The sequence below is a fragment of the Tetrao urogallus genome (genome assembly GCF_951394365.1).
Source record: "Tetrao urogallus genome assembly, chromosome: 8".
NCBI lineage: Eukaryota > Metazoa > Chordata > Aves > Galliformes > Phasianidae > Tetrao > Tetrao urogallus.
This window is the reverse complement of record NC_136821.1, coordinates 6,929,845-6,948,609: the sequence shown is the minus strand read 5'-3', so window position 1 is coordinate 6,948,609 and position 18,765 is coordinate 6,929,845. Positions and strand designations below refer to the sequence as shown.

Genomic DNA, 18,765 nt, shown 5'->3' with positions numbered 1-18,765 from the left:
ACTTCATACAGAAAGCATGAGAAAAGGTGTCACAAAATTAGGCAAACTGCTCAAACACTGCAGTCTGAGTACTTAGATACTTCTACCCCAGAAACATGGGGTTCAGGCTGGCAACAGTAATCATCCCCTAGCATCAGTCCCAGCAGTGTGCCACAGCTCCACTGCAGAGTAAAAACCATGGCTTCACCCTGCTTGCTTCTTGAAACAATCCTCTGCTCAAAGCTTATTTTTGTACAACATACTGCCATAGCATTTACTGCTCTTTTCATGCACTTCTATATAAGCAGCACAAAAGACAGTCCTTATTTCAAACCAACTTTGGTGAGCTTTCCTGACAGGCAGGGTTTTCTTTTTCATTTCATTTTTAAAAGGTATTAAAAAAAAAAAACAAAACAAAACAAAACAAAAAAACAAAAAACAAAAAACACACACAACATCCAACACAAAGCAATGGTGAAAGTCAGTGACAGGCTTGCTTATTCTCAGAAATAAAGTTGAGCAATTTCAGGATCTTGTCTTTTGAGCATAGATTGCATTCTGGCCTATCAGATGCTGCAGTAATGGGATTTTGTAAATCTGAAACATGTCCATATCACGTACATAAAGAAATCTCTTGATGTTTTACTTAGTTTAATGCTTTCTTCCATCACATATATCCTCCCATGCCCCCCTGCTTTCAACAGCTAATAACCAATACATCTGATGAAAATTAATTGACTTGACAGCTTGCATAAAGCCCATAAAGGTCCAAAGGAAAAATGCTGTGACAACAGTTTCTTTCTTAGTAGGACTGTAGCCATGGAAACTATCTTTAGAGGCCAACTGGCCTTCATCCCAGCACAACATACAAAAATCAAATGCTACTGTCACTGGGATAGCCAGTGGCACCAGTCTCAATTGTCAACCTTCACAACTTCGCAGCATTGTAGCTAAAAGAAAATATTCACCGATTTTATTAGGAGCAAAGCTGGTATGACATTATAGTAACATTCCTGAATTAGATAACACAGACTCTACAAACTGTGCTCACATTGATAATAATTACGCGAATCTGTTACAAAGAAGCTGTAGAGTGTGTAAAACTAGACAGAAACCTAAAATATCACTGCACAGGTTATTCAGTCTCTTACATAGAATATTTTATTAATTATTATGATATAAGCAATTTTGTCTTATCTTCAGGTAGATACTGGCAGCCAAAGAAGAAGTCTCTAATCTGATTTAACTCTGTCACATTGTATCAGCTGAGACACCTACCCTTTTGGAAAGGATTTATCTCCCGTAGCTTGCTGAACAAAAGCTGTGATTTCTAACATATTCTGAGCAAAATCATCATTTTCTATGAATGCTGATAGATGATCCCTCAAAAGGTAAGACACAAATGAGTCAGAGGTCATGTGGTAACAGCAACCATGCGGCAGGAACGGTACTCCTACACTGATGGGATATTTGGTAAAAATTGCAAAAAAAGAAGGGGGAAAAAAAAAAACAAAAAACAAGCTTTTCTGAAGGCAGACAGATTTGGTACAGATCTGAATGGGAAAAAGGTGCAGACCCCAACTGCAGAGCAGTGATTTTGTCCTGTGGCGTTGGAGCTCTAAATTAGAAGTATTAATTTAGGGAAGAAGAGGGAGGAGAAACATGCCATGTTTTGATCCCCTTGGAACTACCAGTGAGCACGTCTGACTGGAACTGTGGGTTGTATGTAGATCTAACAATAATTCTTACCAATTCAACTACTATCTTCAAATTGATTTACCAGTGTAACACTGCAGCAAATGCAGTAGAACTATTTATTACATGCTTCACACTGAGGCTTGCTCCAACCACTACTAGACAAACCAGGTACACTTCAACTAACTTGGATCTCACTCAAAAATACTTAGTCTGTGCTGGCATCATAAAAAAGAGATTAACAGAACTAAACAGACAGACAATAGGGCTTATGTGCCAAAAGCTTGACTTCTTTCTCCATGTTAATCTCTTAAGAGACACCCATGACTGAGAACCTTACCATCTTTAAGCCTATCACAGCTACACCACTGCTGACTGAAGATGTTAAGGAGATTAATCCAGACTCTAATAATATTTATCTAAGCATTGCTATAAATATCTCTCTTAGAAAAGCTTTTCCTTGCCAAGGGAGAGAGAAGCTCACATACTGATAGATCCCAGCCTACCCAGACTTCACTCTAGCACAAATCCACAAGCACCCAACAAAATGCACAATAAACACCCAAGTATCTCTCCACTACTCTGCAAAGTAAATCCTTCAGAAAGCATAGTCATCCTGTTTTATGTGCATTAATGCTACAGTGACGAGTGACACAACAAGCCTTTACCAAAAATAATTTCACTAGTTATGAAAAAAATGGACCTTTTCTTTTATAGAAATATCTCCATTCCAGAGAAATGTCAGTAAAATAAAAGATCCTAAAATCTTTTAATAGCACGTTTGCTTTCCCCCAGGCTTACAAGTTGTTCTGGGATCTCCAACAGCATGTGTTACAGTGAAGGAGAATCTTTCCCCACTGATCATAATATCCGTACCACAGATCTCCAGCCCTGACAGACTGTTCCACTACAATCTTTTTATTCCTTAGATTCTCACTTTTCTAGTACCACTTCTCAAATTGAATAGAACATCTCTCTGCAACTAAGTATTTTCTACCTTTAATTAATTTCTCCAAATCTGCTGTTCTCTTTCCAGCTACAATTTCATCACTTTCCTCCAAGAGGCAGTAAATCAAGATCCAGCAGAGCCATTTTATTCCTCCTCACCTGCCAAGATACCATCATGAAGCACGTCATCTGAACTCCCAATCCTTTCTTCCATTCACAAGACCTGCCTTGCTCCTCCCAGGGAGTCCGAAGTGGGATGTCTTGGGATATTTTAGTCCTGTCTGGTTCTCAGAGACAGAGTTCATGCTTACAAGGCAGTATACACCAAGTTTGCAGTCTCCTGTTATCCAGAAGTTTAATACTGGGCCGTAAGATACAATGGCAGGCAGTGACAGCCTCAGCAGTTCTGGTGTAAGCATTCCTTGATTTGTTACAGTCAGGACCTTGTGAATGAAATTTGGATTTCAAAAGAAATCAGCTCCTCGCTGACCAAGTTCTCCCTATTTTTCCTTATACAGTGCAGTTTATCTCTCTGACTTTGTTTTTTAGAGCACGTGTTCTTACTATCTTATTTTAATCCACTATATGCATTTTCACTGGTAATTTAATGCCCTCTTAGGTGAAAGCTTGCCTCGCATCAAGACATAAAGCCACATCACTGGTGAGCCTGTAGCTTTCCTTCTGAAGAAACTGTGCTCCTGGATGACAGCTGGAGCACCCAAAAAACAGAAACAATGTTGTAAATTGTTCAAAAGCTGTTAGGTACGATTCCCATTAACAACCACTGGAGTGATTATGATTCAATCTTACTTCCAGCAGCCACCAGGAACTACTTTATTGCCAATGCAAGGGAAAGCCAAGAGGTATCACATGCTGAGTATGGCTCAACTGGTAGCTCTGGACATGACCCAAAGTCAACAGGAAGATGACTCTATTAACATTGCCTTGGCCTACATTCTCTGCTTACTGCATGGCACACAGTTACTCTCTAGTGATGCAGCCATCCTTCAAGCTGTAGCAAGTTAGTGGGGTCGTCACCCTACAAAGTGAAATCTGGCTTCTATATCTGAGTCTTGCAACATACGCTGGAACACAGGTGAACACAGAGGGCAGAGATGAGGTATGCAGGCAATTAATACAAAAAAAGAGAGAGAAAGAGGGAAAAATTATAGCAAAGAAAATCAGAATTATCATTCTGAAGTCTTGAAGCATCTTCAGAACAAAAAAAAAACCAAACAAAAAAAAAAAAAAATCACAGTAAGATCTGGTACACAGGTAACTTTCTTGTTAGCACAATGAGACAAAGATCTTAGCTTCCTGAAGTAGGTTAGAGCAACAACATGGGCAAACCTTGGCACTGAGAAGCCTTAAGGATTTGAGTGAATGCAATGAGAGAACAGCTGCATTATCTATTTTGAACAACACATACCAACAGGAGCCAAGAGTCTATTTAAAGGGAGTTCTACACAGTGCAAGGAAAGTTACTAGAAGATGGAAGAAAGATGTACATGGAAAGCAACTGGTGAATGGTTGGCTCAGAACAGTCAGAACAGTGCAGACTTAAGGGAGGTACTAAGACGAGAGATGGGGAAAAAGAAAGTGCTTCTTTTTGTTCTTTTACAATATACAGCAGCAGTGAAGAATTTGTTTCTACGATACATCAAACTTTTTTCCATACCTTGTTTCTGCCCCCCTTACTTGCATTTTGATTATTCTGAGGAATAATTTATGTTTCAGATGTGAATTGTCTGTATGTACAGCACAGCAAGAGAGGAAGAAGTATTTGACTCCCCTTTATAAGCCATTAGTTTCTGTATTGTAAAACTTCACTCCTTCTGAAAACTAAACCAAAAACTATACAACTTCCCATTTTCATTTCAAGGGAGAGGAATAGAAGAAAAATCAGTTCCCAAAGAAGTAGAGAATTCCAGTGTCTCTGGCTTTTAGAAGAATTTTGCATATCAAGTCTTGCTGGCAGAATACCCAGTCTTTCTCTTTATGTTTGAATCATCTGAATACATTAAAAATATATTAAAAACAAAAAAAAGAAGAAAAAAGAATTTGCCTGATTATTTTTTTTATTCTATCCACATCAGCTTAGGCCTGTATCCATTATCTAATATTCTAATTCTATCTAATTCTTTGGTCTAGGAGTTTCCATTACCCAATTTAAATGAGAGCTAAATATCAAAGAGCTAGAAACAATAAACAGTATTTTGCTGCAGTAATCCTACCAGACCTTCTTTATAATAGAAACACAAACCTCAAACTCACCAGGCTCCTGGCTGACTTTCCATACAAGTGCTATTACAATTGCATCTCCACTGTCTGATTTCTGAGCAGTGCCAATTCCACATCAGCATTCTGACAATGCCAGCTTCACACAGTGCAGCACAGGTGGAAGAAGTGACCCCAAACCTTGGCAGACACACAAATCGAAAGCAGAAACAAAATTCATGCCTCTTAAACACCAGAACGAAGCCAGCTCTATCACACAACGTGACTGCATTTTAACTAAATAGCCAAATTAATCACAATTACCTACCATAATTCTTGAGGAACAAAGCAGAAGAGGCCTTCTTTAAGATCTTCCACCTTTTAGTGCAGCATATCTTCGCGAGCCCTAATCCTGCAAACACCTACACACACTTGGCTTCACACCCAGAATCGCCCCTATACTTCAATGTTGCAACCCTGAGGTTAAGCAGGTGGCTAACTGGTTCCAAAATCAGGGTCTTAAAAGGAAAACTAATCAGTGTGATAAGTGGATTTATACACAACACCTGGCTTCTGTTGCTGAGCATCTCTGGCACTGAGCAGGGGATTATCTGTTAGAGTCAATGGTGGCACAGCTGCAACGCTCAGCAAGAGCTGTAACGAACCCAACTTGGCACAGGAGTGGAGAAGTAACCACAACACAGCTACGACAGAAAGGGGGGATCTTTGCTTCAGAAAGAAAAAGTCACCAAATACCTACTTAAACACAAATGCCTGTCATTAAGTAAAAGCTACGTCAATTAACAGCAAAGACAGATGAGAAAAAGGGAGGCAGGAATGATTTTCTGAGGAAGCACTCTAAAAACAAGAAGAGAGCAGACTGAACGTACATGAACCGTACAAGCGAAGGTAGTCCTGAGCTAAAGGACACAAAGTTCCAATCAGCAAACTGAACGTGAGCTGCTGAAACCATCCACAAGTTGTGATCTGTCTCTTTTTCCTCTGCTCTGAACATCTGATCCACCCCTAATTGTCAGCGCACACTGAGCCAGGCGCAGGACAGCCATATGCTTCACTTTGAGCACATAAATTGCATGGGATGGCACGGATGGAGCTGCTCTGTGCACACTGCGGGCTTCCAGTGTTTGGCAGAGCAGGGACATGGCACGTGCTGCAGGTCTGCAGTCGGGCAGTAAGACACTAGAGCCGGGCTCCTAGAACACGTCCTGCAACCAAGTTCTGGAACTGCTTCATCTTAGAAGACTTTAGATTTTATTAAAGTGCTTTTAAAGCAATTGCAATCTAATGACATACTTTTTTCATACCGTTTCCCTGTGTGGCACAATCATTTACACACTTAAAAGAACACATGAATCTGCAGCAGCAGGGACCTGATGACATTTATACTCTTGTACTGGCAAGCCTACCTACTGCCAGTGGCACCACTGCCCTGATCGCTGGCAGATGGCAGCGAGGCTGGGTAGGAAGCTGGTCACTTCATCCTGACAGAGCACTCTGAACTTGGCTTATACAATTTGTTTTCCCTGTTAACAAGAAATGGAAAAATGTTCCCAGTGTTCAAGGGCAAAAGTAGTATTTTTGGTTCACCATTAACCGGCATCAAAAAACATTGGAAAAAAACCCAATTCCTCAGAGTTCTGATTGTTGCACAGTTATTCCCCAACCGCATTTTAAAAACCCAGCCTGTCAATTCCAGCATTTCAGTGCAATTTTTTATTGACCTACTAACCTGTAACTCTGGGAAGCCTGGAGCTAAGAATGCAATAATGGCTGGCAAACACGAGTCTCCAAACAGAGTGTAATAACCTTAAGTAAACCGCTGCCAAGCAAAAGTCCTGCAGATCAAACAGTTCCCACGCAGCCCTGTGCTATTAACTAGCGAAACAGCCCCATGATATCTCTTTGGCCATGCACAATAACTGAGCCCCACGCTTATGTTTACTTACACAGCTTATCTGCAACCCCGTAATGTACACAGCTGACCTCCCGATGTAAATCACTTGTCTATTTAATGGTACTTCACTTGCTAAAACTTTTCTGATGATAAACAAGGGTTTTAGCCAAAACAGCCATTTTTAAGACAAGCAGAAATTTGCAGTAGGCATTCATGATTCCAAATCTAAAATAGTTTAAGTTTGCAGAGAAAAAGAACCTTAAATACACAGAGTTAGCAACGCTGTGCTATTTATGAAGCTCTGACTTTTTTCTTGTGAGGAAACCGCATGCTTATTCTAGCTTAGTTCGGGTGCCATTCAGGTAAGCCCACCTCAAACGATGGACAGCGACTCCAGCACCCTACTAAGAGCCAACTGAGCCAGCAGTTGAGCCAACTGCCGGACCAACAGCCTGACCAGCAGCTGAGCCAACAGCCTGATGCCTCCCAGGCCCACAGCACATCCCGCATCGCATTGCTTTGTGTGCTCTGCACGGAGCTCTGTTCCGCTCAACTTCTCCCATCGGCACCAGCCACTTATCCACGGCTCATGCAATTCGAAGAAGACATTTTTACACAAACATTAAATAATACATTAAATAATAATTTACTATTATCATGTGAAAATGACAACAGCAAGGATTGTTAGGATGCTGCCGCCTCAGGACGCAACAGGACTCGACCGCGAGCGCAGCAGCTCAAGGGGAAGGCAGCGCGTTGCGCCGCGGGCTGACGCGCAGCGGGGCGGAGGCGGCAGGGAGGCAGGGAAGGAAGCACGGAAGAAGGCAGGGAACGAGGGAGTCCCGGGCCTCCAGCGCGGCGGGCAGCAGGCGCCGGGCCCGGCGGGGCGAGGGCGGCGGGGCGGGGAGCGGGGCGGGAGCAGGTGCCGGGGCCGGGGCCGGGGCCGCCTCCGCCCGCAGGCCGCGCCCGTCCGCGCCGGCCCCGGGGATGGCGAGGGGCTGCCGGGGGAAGGGAGGCGGCGGCACGGCGGGCAGGTGAAGGAGGCGAGGCGGGACGAGGCTGGCGCCTTACCTGCTGCCCGGCGGGACATGCTGCGGCGGCCGGGGGCGGCCCGCGCCGGGCCCGGGGAGCGCAGCGCCGGCCGCCGCCTCGACGAGCGGAGCGGGGCCGCGCCCCCCCGGGATGCCCCCCGCCGCCGGCCGCCGCGCGCCTCCTCCGCTTCGTCGCGCTGCGGAGCGCCCCGCTCCCTCCGCGGCCGCGGGACGCTCGGCATGCGGGGGCGGCACTTCGCGCGGGGGGCGAGGGGGGGCTCCGCCCGAGCCGCCCGCCCCAGCCCCGGGCAGCCGCGGAGCACCGGGCCGTTAGATCCTGCCCGTCTGCCGCGGTCGCCGCGATCGGCCGCGACTGAATGGCTCCGGCAACCGTGCGGCGGCAGCAGGGGCTCGCCACGGCGGGGAGGGGGTTTGGGGGGGGTCGGGCGGGGGCGGCCATTGTCTGCGGCGGCGGGGCCGGCGGCTCGTCCCGGGCCGGGGCCGCCCCGCGCGAGGCTCTACCGCCTCCGAAATCCCCCGGGGGCAGCGCCGCGCAGCCCGGCCCGCTGCGCTCCCCAAGCGGCCGTGCCGCCTCGGGGCCGTCGGAAGCGTGGGAAGGAGGCACGGCCTGCTGAGTGAGCAGCGCGGGGCCGCGCACCGTTGGGTCCGGCCGGCTGGCGTGCCTCGTAAATCCTGCTGTGCTGGGAAAGACTGCTTCTGGAGAGCCCGCCTCGTCGGCCTGAGGTCAAAGAGTTGTGTGGCCATCGTGGTCCAGCAGACAGATCGATCGCATCAGTGTTATTTCAGGCGTTGGACTCAGTGATCTTTAGGGATCCATTCCAACTTGGGATATTCTATGATTCTCCGGTTCTATTTTTGGATGTGATGGGGAATTTGTAGACGTTTTGCACCTAGGAGAATCCAAGTGTAGAGACAGAGAGAGCATAGGTAGGATCCTCTGGTTTAACTGGAGAAGGTCAGGAAACAAGAAGGGAGAATCTTGATGGGATGGAACAGAGTGTAGGACACATAGGATGCAGAGTTCATGCTCCTCATGACACTGACTGGAGGCCAGAGTTGTACTGTATAATGTACAGAGTATAATGAGAGGTGAGAAAAGTACTGGAGGAATGATTTAGCTATGACTTCAGTTCTGAAATACTACAACACTCTCTGAAAGAAAGCTGGCAAGAAATGTGAGAAGAGAACCAGGCAGAATGGTAGACAAAAGGTCCCTAAATCCCCTTGATTTGGGTTCTACAAATGGATTCTGACTCTTCATTAGAATGAGGTTGTCATGGCTTAAGCCCGAGTCCTGTAGCAGTCGCACAGCAATGAAGTAATGCCTGTTGATGTGTTTAATTGCTTTGTTGTGCAGGGAAACACCTTCAACAACTCTCCCAAGAGTTGATTTTAATTACTGGGTTTAAAATATGCTGATGTTCTGTTTAAGTAGGAATAACAACATTCCAATAAAATGCAGTCACATTGTAATACGTATTGCTTGCACAATCAATCCAAATCGCCTGCTCTGATTCCTCTGTAATCAGCGATGGGAGCTGCAGGGGCTGCATGTTCTGAGACATAGGTGAGATGGCAGAGGCAGCACTGGATCTGGCCGAAGGGGCTGTGCAGCTCACATCATTTCTCTGCTGAGCACAAAACCTGGGTGTCCAGGGAAGGATAAAGTGCTTTTCTGTGGTGAGACCACTGGGGAGCTCAGGACTTTCCAGCCCACTGCGTGCAGTACTTCTCAGCAGTAATCTGCCATGACTTTGTCCAGACTCCAGCTGAACCCTCGTACACCCTTATAATATGCAGTATCCCATTGCAGATGCTCGCAAGCTTGATTATATATTGCATGAAAAATCTTTTTTGTTTGACACGCCACTTGTTAGCTGTATCTGATACAGCGTATTTCTTGCATTGAAGGAACCAGCAGACACTGCTGTGCCACACAGCTCCTGTTTTCAGGAACTTGGGCTGTTCCTCTGCCCAAGGTACCCCATTTTCAGGCAGGAGAGCTCTCATTGTTCCATGAATGAGAGCTGTCATCCCATGCTTCTGGGTACCCTTCTCTGACCTGCAGTGATCTCTCCCAGCTCCAGTGCACCCTTTCCAATGCACTCTGGGGAACCCAAACTGCAGCCACTATTCACCATGTGGGAGGATCACTGTTGGTCCTTTCCTGTCTGATACAGCAAATCTGCTGCTCTAGTCCAGTCAACACATCTTTCTGTCAGATGTAAAATATTGAATAGAAAGCTTTTATGTAAGGACCAGCTTAAATTCCTAGTGAGATCCATATGTTTTAGGTTATTAGAATGAATTTACAGGTATGCTAGATTAGCCAGGACTCCTGGAATGAAAAAAAAAAAAATTTCCAGTTCTTTCATTATTTTCAGGAGAGAGTTTACATCTACTGAAATCAAGAGCAATGGAATTGGCCTCCCAATTAAAAAAAAAAGTATTAATTAAAGCTGTAATTAACACTTTAAAATTTTTTTATGCTTATTGAGCTAATGTTTCTCATAGTCAAGATACTGTTTTTCTGTATCTCATTAAAAATATCTGAGTTTCATACACAGCAGTAAGTACACGTTCCAAATCATTATTGCTTGCCCCTAGGCCTGTGTAACTTTGTCTAGTGTAGATGTTTTTCAGACGATGCATTGCTCTTCAAACAACATTCATGACTTTGCTCACTCCACTGCTTTGGAGTGATACTACAACTACAATGCTTGTATTTGAGAAATGGCACAACTGGCAGCACTTACAGACAGTTTTCCTTTCAGCCTCTGCCAGATATGGTCTGAGTTTCCTATTGATGTCAGTGGAAATTCAAAATTCAGATCCTACATGGGAATTCTGTGTATGTTTTGAATGATGGAAGAAAGGTTCAAGTGCTGCCATTTGCACGTTTCCATGCTGCAGAAAGAAAGGTGGAAGGAACTCCTGACATGCCTAGCAGTGGCTGCAGAGCAGCACTTGGCCACTTCTGCATTTGTAGTAGTGTTATTAGAGAAAAAGAGAAGACAGATTCAGAGTGCTTACAGCTTTGATCAGAGTTTCTGGATCGCTGTCTCTCAGGGCCTTGCAGGAAGATGGGTCCTTTGTTTGCATTTGATCTCTCTTCCCCAGCCAGGAAGAATGGAAGATCATAAAAATACAGGAAGCCTAACAGGAACCACACTGTATATGTGTACTGCTCCGGAGGGCTTAAGAGGCTCTCAGATTGCCTGGTAGAGGACTAAATCTGCTTCTACTGAAATGAATAGAAAATAGTACTTGTTTTATTATGGCATTATCAGGAATGCACCTAAAGGGAGAAGTTCGAAGTAGCCTCAAAGTAGAGACAAGCCCCTTCCAAGCCCAGGCTGCACAGGCACGTACCTGTCCTGGCAATTCAGGGAGGCAGGTCAGGTTATTTCTCCACTGTTTTCAAAGGTGCTACGTAAATTGCAGCAAACTAAGTATCCTGCCAAAGCTGGTGTCTTTTTACTGCCAAGTTTTGTTGGAGATTAATCTGGTTTTCTAATTTTTTTTTTTGGTGCTTATTTAAGTTACACTTTCTAGACTCTGCCTAGCTAATCAGGTGGTAATAAGACCAAGAGGACTGTATTTTGCAAGCTGTTATTCTTCTTCCAAAATCTCAGGGGAATAGCTACATAAGCAAGAGTTTGCAAATTTTGAGCCATGCTGATTTAAGTAGGAAAAAAATATGCTCAGGTCTTTAATATCTAATGAATACTGCCTTATATACGAAACCTTGTCCCTAGCGGAACCCATTACAATAATGTTTATACAGGCTTATGCTGTAAATGCATGATATTTTCCCTACAGCAGAATATGTTTGAATTAATTCCTGATTAGAAAAAAAAATAATGTGCAAATAGGCCTTGTCCCAGAGTATTGGTTACTACTGACATAGCAGTGCCCTGTTAATAACGAATAAAGCAATGAAAAATGTACTTGGCTAACGTAAGAAAGCAAGCATGCTCTGGGTCATGTGCAATGTCTGCAGACAGGAGAGCAGCCAAACCCTGCAGAATTCAAGAAGACTTTCAGAAAGTAGCAAGGTACTTCCCCAGGCTCTTCCTGCCTGCTTACAGTCAACACCGGAGCTAAACAAGAGATCAGGTGAGTGTGCAGCTACAGAACTGAATTTCTGCAAAAATGCTCTGAGAGCATATGGAGCCATGCAGCACCCACAACGCCTGGGGGGAGAGCAGGAAGAGAGCAGTGAGAGGTCAGGGCACACTTCACCTGTTAAATAATGGAAAGAGACAGGTCACAGGATTGTTTCTGCTGCACAGGTGCCCTGCTCTCAACTAAAGCAGTTTTAATCCTTTAAAAGGCCTGGCTGGATGAGACACATCCATTGTTTTGTCTGCAGTAAAGATCCTTAGCGCCGGCACAGAAGCATCAATACATGTTACAATGAACTGTCTCAAGAGAATGGGGCAGAGCCCTCCTACTGCCCTTGCAAATGCTATCTGCTGACAAAGATCACTTGCAATGGACTTTCATACTGTGGAGTGGGGCCAAGAACAAGAGTGTGGCTCTTCTTCCACACCTAACCGTGCTGGGAACCACAGATACGGGAAAATACTCTCCTGCTGCGGAGCACAGGACAGGGCTGTCACAGAACCTGTTTTAAGCAAAACCTTTTAAAGATTCAGGCGGTGCTGTAGGAACTTCATTCCCCAGATAGCAGTGAGCAGGCTGACTACATGCAGTGCTGTGACATGAGGAATGCAGTCTTATTAATACCAAACTGGGACACACAACTCGGCTCAGCTCCCAATTTAGACACAGATCTCTCCTATAAGCTCCGTTACTTTGTATAATCACTTTACTTTTCTCTGTAAAAAGGAAGCTGTGTTATTCCTGGTTTCATCCTTGGGGCTGAGGAGATGAAAACCACTTCTCACTTTGTGTAGAGACTGGAACAATAAGGCCTTGTTCTCACATGGGGCTGTAAATTCTTGCTTTAATGTAATTTATAAGAAATAAGAATGGTCAAGCATTACCGAATGAAATAGAAATGCTAAATGTGATTATTTAACTTTCCTTTTGCACAAGTGGGACTAATTTGCAAGGAAAGCTGCTAACCTGGATTGCATGACTTCATGTGCATTTTCCCAGTGGCCTCTTCTAATGCTGCCATCAGCACTGTCCTTTTCTGGCTGTTTTATTAGTGAAAGAGGTCGGTGACGTGGCATTCCTTTAAAAGTAATGGATTTATAAATTGTCCATTTTTTCTGTGCCTGTGTGCACCCACCCATCGCAGACCCCCAGCAAGATCCTCTTGCCAAGGTTCCCAAATCACAGCCTGCATCCGCGCAGCACTCATTTCTAAAATACCTGTAAAAATTCTGGTTTTATGGCAGTGCAAATTCCTACTTTGGTACCTTGATGTAAATCCAAGGATTTTCCTCTACCAAAGAGAAAACAGAGTTGCAGTGTGCGGGTGCTACTGCTGTTGGGTCACAGGGAACACTTCAGGGCAACATCACTGTCACACATACACATTACTCCTTGCTCTGTTAATAATTTCAGTGAAGCCATTGGAAGTATCTGACGAGTCAAATAAGATTCAACATGGGTAAGCATGGCTTTGTCAAGCCACTAGTGGGATCAGAAGACTGTATTCAGTATGAAATAATAAAAAGCAGCCTGTAGAGATGCTTACATTTAGAGACGTGTTTTTTAAACTTGAACTGGAGAAACTCTGAGTAACAACAGTAACTAATTGCTATTTGTTTCCAGCAGGCTGGTGTTTTGATCTGTTATTTGGATTCATAACTGAGAGCTGGGCTGCAGCTTGGCACCAGCACGTGGCCGTCCCTGCGATGTGCACAGTGCTACCACCTGCACTAGGCTGGGGCTCAGGAGCAAACCTGCCGGCGGGGAATATCAGCCCAAAGTGGTTCTTGTTTCTAACCCCACATAGCCACCAAAGGAACAGGTGTATCTGCATACGCAAAAGAGTTCATTTTTACAGGAAAGTAAAACAAACAGAGCAGTGCCAGGATTATACAGTTCATTTCCCAGCATATCAATGAGGACCTAATTTACTCTGGGCTGTTCATGCGTTTTGCTTTTAACAAATATCCATATGTCAAGTAGACCTTCTTCATACTTCCATGCTGGAGTTATTCTTTCCTTTCAACTTAGTAGGGAACATTTGTGATCCTTATTCTACCAAATGTATCTAACGAATATATTTGGCTTCAGGCTTTCCATTTTTAATTTAAGAGAAACAAATCAATTCATGGTTCAGGCAGTTGTGCAATTAAGACAAGCGTACATCTGTGCAAAAATATCCCGGTCCCTAATTAATTACAGAATGTTATTAACATTTTTAATTTAACTTTGGTTAATTTATTTCATTTCATAAACATGAGCATACTGGGATACTTTTTGGAGAACGTTATTCCATCTTTTGTCTGCAGTTCTATAATTTGGGCAGTTTAGCATAGATAGCCAGATACTTGCTTCTATCAAGATGATTCTGTATTCAAATAGTTCCAAATCCTTTCTGTAATGACTTTGGTAACGGAGGCTTGATACTTCACCTCCGACTCATACAAAACTGATGTGCACTGCTAATGGCAGTTTTGTCAGATTAAGAACAGGCTGAGATGCAGTCTCCAGAATCAATACTTTTCACAAATGCATTATGCTCAAATCATCCCAAGTCCGATTTCTTGTATACCACAGTTTATCAATTTGTGTTTAATTTGAAGTCAACATAGTAAATGCTCTACCAAAAAAAAAAAAAAAAGAAAGCCTAATTAGTGGGATTCTGCAGAAAACATTATGTATAAGGCCAAAAGTATAATGCCTGCTTTTCTACCCATTAGTTATTCACAGTACTCTCATCTAGTTCCATCATGGAAAAGTATTGGTGAGTACCATGGGGTGACACAGACCTTGTACCAGGGATTCAAAAGAAGTGAGTCTTTCATTTACAGCTAGTACAATGGCAGTGCTTTTTGTGGCCTGGTAGCTCACATGCACTGCTCAGCGAACCATCCAAATATACACTCATCTAAAGAAAGGCACATTTGGCCAAAAATTGGATGTGTTATTAATTGGCCATCTCCTAATATGCATATTCAAATGCTCATCTTTGGTAGCAGTCCATATCTGAAGCAGTATTGCCAACATCTGTTAGACAGCTCAATAGCATTATGTATTTGCTATCCATATATTGTGATATTTTTCTACACGTCTCAGAAGCTCAACTTTTGGAGAAACAAATATGTGATAATGTAATTACAGTTGAAAACATCTGAGCAGCGTGGTGACTGAATTCTGCTCTGTCTCTGCCAGCCTCACCTCCCACCACTATGGATTTCATGAAAGAAGGACATCAGTGTTTGGGTGGACTTTACAAATCTGTTATCATACTAAATTCACCTGTGTTCTAGGGATGTAAGAAAATCAAAACCCAACAAAAATAACCAAAAACCAACAAAGAGGAAAGGCAGCTGCTAATGGCTAATAGCACAAAACACCTTTTTCCTTAGTTTACCAACACTGGTAAGATGGCGTGGCAGGACGGGGGACTGAAAACCAAGAGGCAAAGGGGAAGGAAACCTCCTCTTACAAACCAAACCAAACTCTGCTGCTCATGGGCTACAACAGCAATTTGGCAAGATCTGCATGCAGTCTTTAACTCGGGTGACATCACAGACCAGAGGCAACTTTTGCTGCTCAGAAGCTTCCAGAACAGGTTGAAATAGGGTTGCGGCCGCAAGATCTGTTGCTTGACCTTATTTCCACTCTGGTCAAGTTGCTAAGTTCCTGACAAGAAAAAGATATTTGAGCAGAGTATGACCTTATTTAGCTGGGGTAGCATTTGATTTTTTCACAGCCTTCATTACTGTAATTTTATACACAGGGTTTTTCATTTCTTTGCCATGCAACTTATTCCCCTAAGATTAGTCCTTTTCTAGTCAAGCAGTTTAAACCTAATCACAGTTGTTATTTTAATCTGTGCTCACCATGAAGAATTCTCACAGAGCTATGTTGCTTGTTAGCAATTATGGTCTCCCAATGGAAGTTTGTGATTACAGCAAAAGCAACCTGTTTAATACTTGGCACCTCTTTAGTATACAGGCATGAAACCCAGGAGTATAGAGGCATGCTAATGCTGGAGATGAAAGCAGAGCAAATCTATTTAGAAAACTGTTTTTAAAACATGAAGTTGGTGATATTTTGTGGCTCTTCCCCTCCGTGTTTTTCTTTATGGTAATAAAGTGCTGTTGATCCTTCATTTATTTTATGATTGTCGTGTCTGAAATGCAGTATATCCTAATGCTTTCATCAACATAGACTGAAGGTTTGGAACTGGTTCCAGTAGCACTAGTGGCAAAATTCCCTTGAAAGTTCTTAAGAGCAGGACCTGACCCTTGCATATTGTGACATGCATCTTGTGCTTAAATCCTTTCTTCTGCTAAGAGAACCAGTAATTGCTGTCATTGGCTTAAGTGTCAAGAATAAAAAATTATGATCTACTGTCAAGATCAATTAGCAAAGGCTGCAGGAGCAAATTTCTGCCTCTCACATTGTTTCTTCATCTGATTCTGCTATTAAGAATTATACAGAGTAATGCAGGTCAGCTGAATTAGAAAGAGCATTAGATGAGTATGTGAGAAATACCACTGCAGGGGAATTACCCACCACTGACCCTTTTATGTCCTATTTGAAGTTAGTTCCGGACTAGACAAGGCAGAGAAATCTAAAGTAACACAATGCTCTGGTTCAATCTGATACACTGAGATGTACATTATTAATGTAACTCCAATGATAAACCTTGGTGATTCACATGGATGGAAGTGGAATTTGTCTCACATCAAATGAGTTTACTTTGTTCAAACAAGCTAGAGAAATGGGGGAACCATTGACCAGTTAAGTATGCTTCCTCTTTCATCATTCTTCATTTGCAAATAATTACTGTAGGATCCTCAGTATAAGGAAAGCCATTAAGAAAACCTTCATATCCACATAATAGTGAAACACTTCCACGAGTGTCCTAGTGAAGGTCTATAAGAACAGGATCTGTGAGGCTGGGCCAAAGGTCTCTTTTAGCAGATAGCAATATAACGTGATCTAACCCACTGGGGGCTGCAACTACGGCAGTAAAAGCTCAACAGCAAATGCTTTTACCATATGTAAACAGTAGTCTTCTGAAAAGAAGTTCTTGCCCCCACATCTTTTAGGGTCCCATTGTACAATTGGAAATGTAAAGGCAATGTAAAATTGATATGCACACCATGACATTGGCTTCAGTCTGCTTGGTCTCAGCCTGGGTGCTTTAAATCTGCCTAGGCTGTAAGGAATACTGGAGGAGCTCAGCGTTCAGGATTTGTGTCTGCTCTTTTTATTAGCCCACCTAGAGTAAAGCAGGGGTTATCGGTCAGTGTGAGGTTCAGTGCCCAGTGACCCACCAGGTTAAAACTGTGGTAGTCACAAATCAGAAGCATAATGAAGTCTGAGAAGAGGTCTATGCTGATTTATTGGGACATCTGTCTGGCTATAGACAGCCCCTTCCTGCCCCTGCCTAGTGGGAGCTATTAGCATAATCCTCGCCATGAAACATATTATAGATTTAAAAGAGAGAAATACAGTGTTCAAAGACAACTGGCAAAGACCAGAAGGGCTTACCTTCTAGGGCTCACTGTAAGTCTTAACTTTTTCTGCCAACATCCCATAAAATAATATTAAATACAAATATTAAAAATAAATTACACTCATGATTTTTCCAATCCATGAACACCTTATTTTCAGACCACAACTGAATGTCCATTCATAATAAATAAATTTGTTCTCTGCTACTTTTCAAAGACATTTTCATCATTCAACTTCTTATTTTTAATTTCTATTTAACCACTACAACATGTTTCACATATAGTGTTATTACCTTCATTCTCACAAATAGAATTTCCCACATACTGAGATTTTAAACAGTTATATTTTAGTACCAGTTATTTTTAATACTAAAAAAAAAAAAAAAAAAAAAAAAAAAGAAAGCATGAATTACACAAACTTCCAAATATTTACTTTGAAAAAGACTAAACTCATATCTCAAATGCTGTAAATGCTGTAATACTACTTTATATCCTACAGGACAGGAAGTTTGTGAGATGCATACTAAGTAGCACTGTCATTTGGAAGGCTACTTTTTCTGTACATGTGAGGCATTCAAGTGAAAAATCAGATCATTATTTCTTTCCTTGATCATAACTAACTTGAATTGGGTTTTAATCTATAAAGATGAAATTAATCTATGAAGATTAATTTATATTTGACTATATATTAATAGAAATTGTCATCATCTCTACGTCTTTAGAAAAAAAAGCCGAATCTCGATCCATTCTCTGGATCGAGAATGTTGAATTTGTTTAATCTCTGCTATTGTTCCATGTGCTCTGCATTAAACATCATTCCAGGCACAAATCTAGCACAAACTATAAAGATACGAGATACCGAGCATTTCATCATGAGATATTGAGTTCATAAGTAAATACAAAGTACAAGGACATACTGCAAAGTGCTGTCATAGATCTTTTTGTATCAGTTGTGATAATAATAACAACTCTATACAAATTAAAATTCTGGAAGATTGAATTTAAAAATGATGAAGCAATAATCAGTTCATAAAGGGAAAGAGACTTACAAAGTTTAGGTAACTCCTCAGCTCTCTTTACCGTCTTAATTCAGAATAGCTCTGAGAAACAGCTAGAGAACAGTGATGCAGAAATACTCAGAGAATCTAAAATACCTGTGCCAACTGCTGGAATGGCACTTAATACATTTTAAAAGGCACACAACTGTTTATCCTACCTAATAAGCACCAAAACTACTGCAGTAAAATGGATAATAAAATTGCAGTTGTAAAGAGGAAACTGTGCCTGCAATGAAGTAAGCACCTTTTTGCAAGAGAGTTAATGACCTATCCATGAGAAT

General features: G+C 42.6%; 1 protein-coding gene across 1 annotated transcript in view; it reads right to left on the bottom strand.

Moving 5' to 3' along the window:
- Nucleotides 1–18,765, bottom strand: part of NCKAP5 (NCK associated protein 5) — a gene marked incomplete at both ends in the record, with an annotated part of 269,418 nt that overhangs the window by 204,716 nt on the left and 45,937 nt on the right. The gene's annotated exons all lie outside the window — the stretch shown is intronic.